The sequence below is a fragment of the Thermobia domestica genome, chromosome 7 (assembly GCF_964235325.1).
Source record: "Thermobia domestica chromosome 7, izTheDome1.hap1.1, whole genome shotgun sequence".
Lineage (NCBI taxonomy): Eukaryota > Metazoa > Arthropoda > Insecta > Zygentoma > Lepismatidae > Thermobia > Thermobia domestica.
This window is the reverse complement of record NC_137460.1, coordinates 207,712,217-207,723,187: the sequence shown is the minus strand read 5'-3', so window position 1 is coordinate 207,723,187 and position 10,971 is coordinate 207,712,217.

The window sequence follows — 10,971 nt, the reverse complement described above, 5'->3', positions numbered from 1 at the left end:
CTGCTAAACTGAAAAGGGACCACTGTGTAAAAATGTAAAAAATGTACTTGGCATTCCACTTACTTCAGTCGGGAGTCTGCTCGCGATTGTGCCGCAATCTCTCTCTGTACCTGTCTTTCTGGCGAGAAGAAAATGTTGTAACCCACATACACAAACTCGTCTAAATATTGCTGTATAATCTCGAGGAAGTACGCCCCGCTCTTAGCAGACAACTTCCCCCCCCCCCCCAAGCGTGTCAGGTGAGACAACAGACATGGCGTCAGTATTGGAAACTTGAAAAAGCTGTAACTTTGTAGTCTCAATGCGATTGAAGGTTAATTTGCGATATATTTCGAAACGCAAGATTTTCCTTGACATAAGTAAGTCATAATATCATATCTTCATGTCGCAGAAAGATTAGATATCGTCTATCGTCTAGTGTAGTCCGCCCATTCCTCGGCTGGCCCCAACTTCTCTTTTCATATGAATACCTACTTAGCACATCATAAATAATATTTACATTTTACTACACTTTTATTTTAAATTAACTTTAAATAACTAAAGGGATTTACACGATATACACACTGATTTGACTGACAGCGTAAGTGTTCAGCACTTTTAGAAGTTACACCAACGCTTACTGAGCCCAGTGCCGGCAGCTAGTGCTCGCAAACGGGTCAGGTCAGGCTTCATCGGGTCAGGGCTCGAGTCGAACCTCCTTTGGTCACAGGTCGGGTCAGGGCTGCTCTAGCTACATGTCGGCTCGGGTCAACTTTCTTATGCGTCGTTTCGGCTAAAACCTATACGGGTCATGAGTCGGGTCGGGTCGAAGTTCAACTCGACCCGAGAAGGATTTAGCCGAAACGGCGCATAAGAAAGTTGACCCGAACCGACCCGTGGCTAGAGCAGCCCTGACCCTAGCGTAGATGACCTGACCCGATCCATGTCTCAAGCAGGCTTGACTCGACCCCTAACCCATGAAAGCCTGATCTGACCCGTTTGAAAGCACTATGCGGCAGCAAACAGTTCAGTTAATTTCGTGTTCGTCTGTTAAAGTTGTGTAATTTCAAGTAAATATAGCCATAAAAGATAAACTGCAATTAACTGAAATCATACAAAGACGTGTGTATACATTATAATTTATAAACACCTTAGACAGAAAAACAAAACAAAACAAAAAAAAAATACCTGGCAACTGTCCTGCAGTACTCGAATGAGTCACATCACGCTCATTTGTTTCTTGGGGCTTCACAAATTCAAATAGCCTACGTTGTTTTGGGTCAGATGCAGCTTTTGTAAATCACATCTTCGTTTGTGTTCTCGCTTTGTAACACAACTTTTATATATTTTCTTTGCAGTAACCTTACAATCACTCCTACCATCCATACTGACACAACTACATGTCTTCCACGACAAACGACACGTAACTGGTTTTCCAGTAATTGAATTGCTGCTATCGGATTTGCTCTTCGATGTAATATACAAATAAAACACAAGCCGAGGGCAGCAACTTCATAGTAATTGTTTGAGGTTTGTATAAAACAATCGTTGATAGTGGCGACTAATTTCTTTTCGCTTTACCGCACTGAAAAGAAAAAAAAAAACACCGAAGCCTGATCCGATTTCTTTCTTCGAAGCTTGGTCTGAGGACAATGCAGTTGAAAGGCGTTCCGGCTCCACCTCCACTTTCCACAATAACAATATCTACGAAACTATAGTTTCTTTAAAACATCGCCACTCGCCGGCTTGTAAAGGACCGGAGTAGGCAATGGTATCCAAATCCAATAACAGCCTGAAGTCTACTGTGTTTCTTATATTTAAAAAAGTACTAGTTAACGTGCTCGTTTTTAACAGCTGCTGTATCACAAACCCCGCAATGTTTCAGGGCCTGATTGTCTCAGAGACGGAACCTTTTCAAGTCGATAAACGTGAAGAAGAATAAGGTCTGTTCATGAAAGTTTAGCTTTACGTCTTTTTTATGCAAAACAAGTTTGCGAGAGTTACCCTGCCATATTTTTGATGCTGGTAGGTTTAACTGAGCACATCTTTTTAAAATCGGTGGAGGGGGCCCACCTGTTTGAGGGCCCACCCTGCATTTGCAGGGTAGCAGGGTGAGCCAGTCCGCCCCTGGCCTTGCACACCTAGTCTTGGTCTTGGTCTTGGTCTTGCACACCCAGTCTTGGTCTTGCTTGCAAGAGTCTTGCAAGTTTTGCTTTTAAGAAATCTATGATTTTCATAAGTAAATTTTACTCTCGACATAAGGGATAATAAATCCTACATTGCGTCAATAGTGAGGGAAATACAATGTACGTTTCTAAATGTAATATATTTTACCTTCGTGTAAGTGTGATGATAGTGTACAACATAGGCGATGACCTTTACTTTTTTTTTTTCAATGAGTGATCACGCTTCACTACTTACATGATAAATCATACCATTTCGTAATATTTTTATATGTTTTAACAGATCCAATACTCCACTGGTTCCCAAACTGGGGAGGCTACCCCTGACAGTGAGACGCATGAAAGAAAACCAAGAAGGCACAGATTACTGAAATACCATAAATTGCAAAATTATTTTTACACTCTAAAGGAGTCAGATTTTTTTCTTTCCAATCACGATTAGCTCATCTTTGTATTGAACAAACTCCCAATTAAATATTGAAATTTTGTTTTACTGATTCTAATATATACTGTATGGGGCAGAAACAAGGACATTACGCAAAAAACGATGAAACAATTAGACTTTCGAAATGTGGGCATGGAGAAAAAAGGAGAGAATCAGCTGGGTTGAACGGAAAACGAATGCGAAGGTTTTAGAAATAGTTGCAGTAGGGGAGAAAAGAAGAATTTTAGATGTAATTAAGAGGAGGACATTGGCTGAGGAGGAACTGTATTATGAGGGACGTGCTAGAGGGAGGGGACGAAGGAGATTGTAGTTGAAGAAAGATATTAAGACAGAAAATTGCTACGTTAAGACGAAGAGACTACCTGAGGACCACAGTCATCGAAGCTTCTCAGCTGCAGCAAGTGACCTGCCAATAATGGCAGAATAGCTATTATTATGACGATGATGATATGTTTTGCAATATTGACCAAAAAAGAGAGAAAAAATTAAAATAATAATAATTAAACCTCTTAATATTTTAGAATATGAAATGAAATTAAATTTGTGAGTTTTACGTCCCACGATTATGCCGGCTAGGCTAAAGGAGGCGGTGATGATGAAAAATGAATTCAAATGTTGGAAAGAAGAAAGTGGGAAGAAACTGGAGAACCCCGAGGAAACCTACGCACACGGTGTTTGTCCACCACAAAGTTCACTTGGCGGGGGCTGGGATCGAACGCAAGACCCCAAACACCAGAGCTGAACGCTCTACCACTGAGCCACCGCGGCCCCAATATTTTAGAATAATTTGAGTGAAAACTGAAAACGACTCAACTGTCTATGTCTTGTGTAAACTCAATTTATATAAATACTTTTGACCTACATTAGAAATACATAATAACGGCATCAAACTTCAAGTTATTTGAAATAAGTACGAAATCACTCTCAGTTGTGAATAAAAATTATTTATTGTTGTATAATGTTATATCGTTGAATCCTAGATATGCCGTATACCTAAGGGAGCTATAAGTTATATTGATAAACAATTATTCAACGTATAAGCATCCACCTATGAAATCAAACTTGCGGTCACATGCGCTAAGTTTTTGTCAATGTCATGAAAATGTTATTTCAATATTAATTTTATACGTACACATTAAACATTTTCAACGGATGCTTGAACCTCAGAGCCAAGGCCATACCCATGTAGTCGGCACCTATGGTATACGGAATTGCCGATGTTCAATACTACATTTCTTTAGTTTTGGAAGAACCCAACTAATATGTTTTGAAGTAAAATGAAATATCTACTTTAACGTACCACGATTATTACACTGTGGCTAAGGGAAACAGTGATGATGAGAAATGGTGGAATGAAGAAAGTACGAGGAAACGGGAAAACCCACGCACAGGGTGTTTGTTCACCAAAAAAGCTCACATAGCGCAAGCTGCTATCGAACCAGGGCCCCATGTACCAGAGGTGAACGCTCTGCCACTGAGTTACCGTGTCCATAACATGCTCTAGTTTATTTTTGCTTATCCCCTTCTTATGGACACAACTATTCTTCGTATGATTTCCCAAAATCCAATCATGGGCAGTCGTGAATGATCAAATGATGACCAAAGTAAATCAAACACTGAAGTTATTATAGCTTGTAACAATTCATAGAATTATGCTGTCGGTCGTCTCGTGAACAACCGATTCAAAAAACGACATACTGTAGCTATATGTTACAGGAGCAGATCGACTCACATGGATTGCATAAACTACTGGGAACACATTCACTCCGGCGGTATTTTTACTGAAGCCAAGAAGTTCACGTGAAAGATGTAATGATTTTTCCTCTTCCTTTTTACATTCTATAAAAAATTAAGTAGTACCATACTTGTGCAAGACTCTTGCGCAAGAGTCTTAGTCTTGGTCTTGGTCTTGCACCCCTTGGTCTTGGTCTTGGTCTTGCATCGGGATTCCTGGTCTTGGTCTTGGTCTTGGTCTTGGTCTTGCATGCAAGACTCTTGCAAAAACTGCAAGACCAAGACTCTTGCGCTCATCACTAGTATCTACATAGCGCACAAAGAACGAAGAAGCCCTACGTCATCACCGGCAACTCCAACGTGTTTTTTTTTTTTTATGGTGGCACGGTGACTCAGTGGTAGCACGCTTACCTCCGGGCCATGCGGTCCCTCGTTCGATCCCTGGACAAGTAAGTTTGTGGTGGACAACATCGTGCTCGTGGGTTTTTTCGGCGTATCCCATTTCCTCCCACAGTCTCATTCCACCAATTCTTTCATAATCATTTACTTGTCTTAATCACCTGTCTCCCTTAGCCTAAAGGGCATAATCGTGGGACGTTAAACTGACTGAGTGAGTGATTTATTTTTTCATACCAAGGCTATTATATTTGTTGGGATCATTTATATATACGTATTGTCTGCACACACAATTTAATTGACTTAGAGGAAGGGGAAACCTCCGCTCTTAGTGAAAAATGATTGAAATTTGCCCCTTCCCCCAACGCGATGCCTTACACAGTCGCAGAACTATTGCATATTCCGAATGATTGAATAATATTTTTGTTTAAGAAGTCTTGGACAATAGGCTGACATATTGACAATAAAAAGAAACTCAGTAAACTCTGAATATACATTCCCTCCCTGGAATTTCAATATCGGTTATATTTCAATTTGGAGGACCTCTAGATCACATACTAGCTTTTGGCTAGCTGGGGGCTAATCTCCCAGACCCCGGCGTTTTCTCGACCTATGCCCTTGGGTCTCGCATGTATCAGCCTTTGCATTAAGAGTGAATTTCGAGCATTTGCTCTTAACATTTCCTGAATTTGGCCCAGCTAGGGACTTCGTCCCATGGTCATGGCGTTACTTGACCTATGCTCTCGCACCTCTTAAATCCACAATTGTACCAAATTTCAGGTTTCTATTCGTATTTCAACTACCTAAAAGATAAGATTTTGTATCTCAAGAAAACGCCCATTTAAATAACATGGGAATTTCTTCATACCCCTTTTAGACCCATGAAAAACTAAAAATATTCACTTTTGGCAATTTTTCTATGGGTTAGTCTTGGAAGGCTACGATCATACCAAATTTAACCATTGTAGCCCTACAGAAAATGTTTAAACATTTTGGGATGTAGAAGATGTCCCATATAATTAACATGGGAAGGAGTTTTCAGTTCCCCATAAAAGCACTCTACAGTAGAAAATATTTATTTTTGGTGATTTACTTCGGTAACGCTAACGAAAACGTACAAGCATACCTAATTTCAAGTTTTAATTCCAAGTACCTAAAACATCAGACTATAGGTCCGAAAAAGGCCCTTTCAAATAACATGGGGAATTCCGTCATCCCCCATTTAGATCCCCTAAAAATTAAAAATATTCACTTTTGGTTTTTTTTTTTTTTTTTTTTTTTTCCTCTGAGTTAGTCTTCATGTAGTTTTATAGGCATATATAGTTAGGATTAGAAAGGTGATCGATTTCTCACTTAAAACGAATAAAAGCTTCGGGTTATTGCTATCAGCAACTTAACTACTTTTCAAGAGACCAATGCGCAATATATATATATTTCTAAATATTACTAACAATCTTAAACCAAAACTGCTGAGTAGTTCGGTAGTGGCAAACATCACATTATACAAGAATATTGATTTGTCTTATGTTGGAAGCTTTTCTGTTGCTGAAAAACAGTGAATGTACTGTCTTTGCGCATTATCCTTTTTTTTTATTTCCAATGTTCGCACTTTTCTTAAAGATCAAGTCTTATGAGTACGTACAAAGTATATATATATAGGGTGGCCCAAAAGTAGGTATAAATCCCTGCATTGATCAAGTATAACATTCTAGTTTATGGGTTTATTTGCTTCGGCTCTCCCGAGATTAAGATATAAATTAAAACACATAAGAGCAAATAATAAAAAAAACTAGGTCTACCTGATGGATAGCAAGAAGAAATTATATAAAATGCAATAAGCTGATCAGTACGGTACTGTATACCAATTTTTGGACCACCCTATATATATATGAGCGAAGCTTACTATGAAATACAAAATTCAGTAATGAAATTTTCCAATGTTAAAATATCTGTTGATCTTTTGTTTCTGTTTTTGTACTAACATCAACAATTCAGTAAAAATAATTCAGAATTATTTGGATTATGTGAAATGAAACGTTGTTATAACGATTTTCTGGAACATTCTTGGACATGACTAAGTGATGGAGAATATCTACAAACAATTTCTTCTTTCTGAGAATTTTAAGAAAACTAAAATATTTACGTTTGTGTGTTTTATACACGAACACAGTAGATTCTATATTATCTTACCTCATAAGAAATTTATGAGGCATTAGATTTCAATACCTCATAATCTAATACCTTGTCTATTGCATCTTAAGAAATTTGGACTCAAATTGCCTCTCCTTTGCGATAGAAAAGATCCCTTTTGTTTGTAGGGAAATAAACTTTCTGTAAATTAATTCAATAAATAAAATAAATTTTCCCTACATTTTAAATATATAAGAAAGTAGATAATTCACTTCTGAAGTAAAAGTTGATCTTCAGGGTTCGACGAGTTAGATAGAAGTAAGTAAGACTCTAAATTGCAAGATCATATAACAACACTAGTTCTTATTCAAGTTAAAAACGAAACATTTTCTTGAAAAATCGTGAATAAGTTTCTCCTTTGCGTCGTTGGCAAGAGTACACACGTGAGTTTCCGTTGCTAAGAATATATGTAAGTGGCAAACGAGTTAATTATACTTGCTTCCACATAGTAAGCTGTGTTAAAAATATACACTTTGTGAAACATAAAATGTATGCGTTATGTAACATACAGTCATTACTATAATGTCTAACTTCTTTAATTTTAATGTTAATTATCTAATATTAGGTGTAATTACGTGGAAATATTGTAAGATGGTCATGAGAATCCTCTCATGAAATTTGTAAAATTGAAATCATTAATATTAGATTTACCTCTTTGATATGGTATTATATATGTATAACGTCCCTCGGAAAGTACACAAGTAATGTACAGAGTAGCCCAAAAGTAGACATACAGACCACCATCGATCAAGTATAACATTTTAACTTATTAAGATAATGAATGTGTTTGCTTTGGTTTGTTCCGAGCTTAAGGTATAATTGAAAATAGATTAAGAGCAGATAAGGAAGAAACTAAGCCAATACTTGTATGGACAACAATAAGTAAATGATGTCATGACCGATCAGTACGGGACTGTATACCTACTTTTGGGCAACTCTATACATTAAAAAGTTAAAATCAAAATGCATAATTTTAATTGATCATTTGTTTTTTTCAGTTTCGTGTGGAAACAGTAAATTTTCATAATAATATATTAATTTTCACAACACTTTTTATGTTATTGGATCAAAAGATCCAATATATTTCAGGCAAAAATTTTCTTGTAGGTCTTATATCTGGAGAACTACATATAGTGTAGCCAAACCCAAACTGTCACTTAACTCAGTACGATGTACTTATTCCGTAAAAGATGCAAAACCTCGATTTAGGGGCCGTTCAAAAATTTTGTGGCCTCTGATCCAAAATGCATAAGAAGATTCAATATATTTCAATTCTTGGCAAGATCGCAATCTTTTGATCCACTTTTTAGATCATTCCCAAAATCCTTGTTTTTCTATCCTTGAAATTATACTTTAACTTTCACAAATGATAACAATTCACATTCCATAGTAGTGAAAATTTTCATTTTTAATTTTAATATTAATCTAATAATTTCGAAACTAGTTTCAATTTTAATCGTTACTAATGTCACAAATGATGCGTAATTAAGCCTTTGCGTATGGGCCTTTGTTGACATGGAACTCGCGCCCTTGCAGGCGTATGTAGTAGGGTTCTTTCTAGGTCAAGGAAGAGTACTCAGATATGAAATGAGTGTATTATTTCATACATAGGGAAGCATTGGCCTCCAAAGCAATCTCCACGAGAATTCAAAACTACTGAATAATGCATTTTCTCGGTCGCAGGCCATAATCTTTCCGGGTCAATATCTCGCCTAACTAAAACATCGCCGCCGAAAATATCACATCCCAAAATTTCGCCTTCCTAAAATCTCGCGTCCCAAAATCTCGCCTGGCCGAAACCTTGCGGTCCTAAATCTCGCGACACAGAATCTAAACTATGCGGGACGTAACCTAACCTAGGAAGAAATGTCGTCAGTATAAAAACCTCGTCACAACAATTTTTTCGATGTAAAATGTTCTATATATAACACATAATTGCATAAAATAATGACGAGAAAAATTTCTAACGTGTGCTTTGGAAATGTATATATAATGAAAGAATAACTCCACTGACTCACTTATAAACAGATCTATGAAAATATTAGTAGTAGAATCTTGAAATTTTGGATAAATATTTCTATTGCACCCGAGAGTGTAGATAAGATGATGATTGTGTTATTTTTAGGCGTTCGTCAGATCTCCGAAACTTTTAGGCGTAAAGCTATGAAATTTTGTATAAATATTCTCTTTATATCATAGGCTTAATAAGACGGTGTTTCGCAAAATGAATGTCGTGGGGAAACAAGAGAAAGCTTCAATGAATGTTTGTCATTCGTTAGATTTACAAAACTACCGCATTAGATTTTGAACCTTGTCATTTTGTATAAATCTTCCCCTTGCACCACAAGGGCACAAGCAGGGCCATCGCGTGGTGGTCAGGGAGGCGCCGGGTCGACAAATCAACAAAATTGAAGGAACTCAGATTATGATGATGTATTTTTTTTTAAATAATGTTAACTCAAATATTTTAATAATGATCAGGTCACGGCTAAATAAAATTTATTTATTTATTTATTTCATAAAGACAACACAACAGCCTTAATGCCCAGTTATAGTGTCGTGTACATAATTATCTAACATAATTATCTAACACAGTGTTTGCTGTTCTAGTCTTACCTACTGGGGTACGTAATAACAATTCTGAAACTAATTCTGGACAGTCAATTTTACCGTTTAATAATTTATGTAAGAACTACAAATCCAACATCTATATCCTTTTTCTAATGTTTGATAACTAAAATTCGTTACTAAGTCTTCATAGGGGACATATTTTGTGTAGAAACCGGTTTTCTTGTATAAAAGCATTTTTAAAAATTTAAACTGTATATTTTCTATTGCATCAGAGTATTTAGTGACATTTGCTGTCCAAACAGTACAACAGTATTCCAATTTTAATCTCACATATGAAAAATATAACCTTATAAATGTTGATTCTTTGTAGAAATCCTGCCCTATCCTTTGAATTAAACCTAGGTTTCTATATGCATTGCTCGTTATCGCGTCAACGTGTTGAGCAAAGATTAATTTGCTATCAAATATAACTCTTAGATCTTCGATAGTATTTGGGTAGACAAGGGAGTGCCACTTATTGTATAGGTAAAGTTAATTGGATTTTCTTTCCTCGTGAAAGATACAGATTTACATTTGGACACATTCAGGATTAATTTATTGTTAACACACCATATTTGAACTCTTTGTAGATCCTATTGAAATTTTCACGCAGGATCTTGATTGATCTTCAATTGATGAATAATTAAACTTACTTTGGAGTATAATTTGAGATTGTCGGCAAACTGAAAAACTTAAAAAGATTTAATGCATGGAGAAATATCATTAATAATAGGAAGAAACAACAGGGGGACATAGATTAGATCCTTGAGGGACTCCCAATAGGGTATTGAACTTGAAAATTACCCGTAATTGAAACATTGTCTAGGCCTAGGATTATTCATCTGAAACTCTCTCCAGCCTTCTGTGAGAAGAGTTTATTTGTATATTCTATGCTATTACTATATTGATGTGTATCAAGTTCAAAATAAACAAGAATAGCTCTCGGTTTCAAGAATTCAAAACCTGTTTTCATTAACTTTTATGTTTTAACTGCAAAAGCCATTCACTTTAAAAAAAATTGACATAATACCAAATTCTTTTATCTTACATTATGATCTTACATTCCATATTTAAATCTAGGATTACAGAATAAAGTCTGGTTGTTTCTTACAACACACTGGAAGGGGGAGGGGCGTATGGGAATTCTCGCCCCGGGCTCTTACAACTCACGCGACGGCCCTGGGCACAAGCTTCAGATAAGATAGTGTTTTGCGAAATGTATTAGATATATTGTTGTCCCTAGGTAAAACAATCTCTGTTCCTTGGTACGAAATGACATGCTCTCTAAAAAAAAATGCTCTGGTCTTCATAATAGAAGCCGAGAGCTAGAGACAAAGTACATAAGAGAATTACGGTTACCACGCACACGAAATCTGAGTATAGTCATTCAGGGGATGACCGACAGTTGGGGAATACAGACATTTCTAAGCTTAA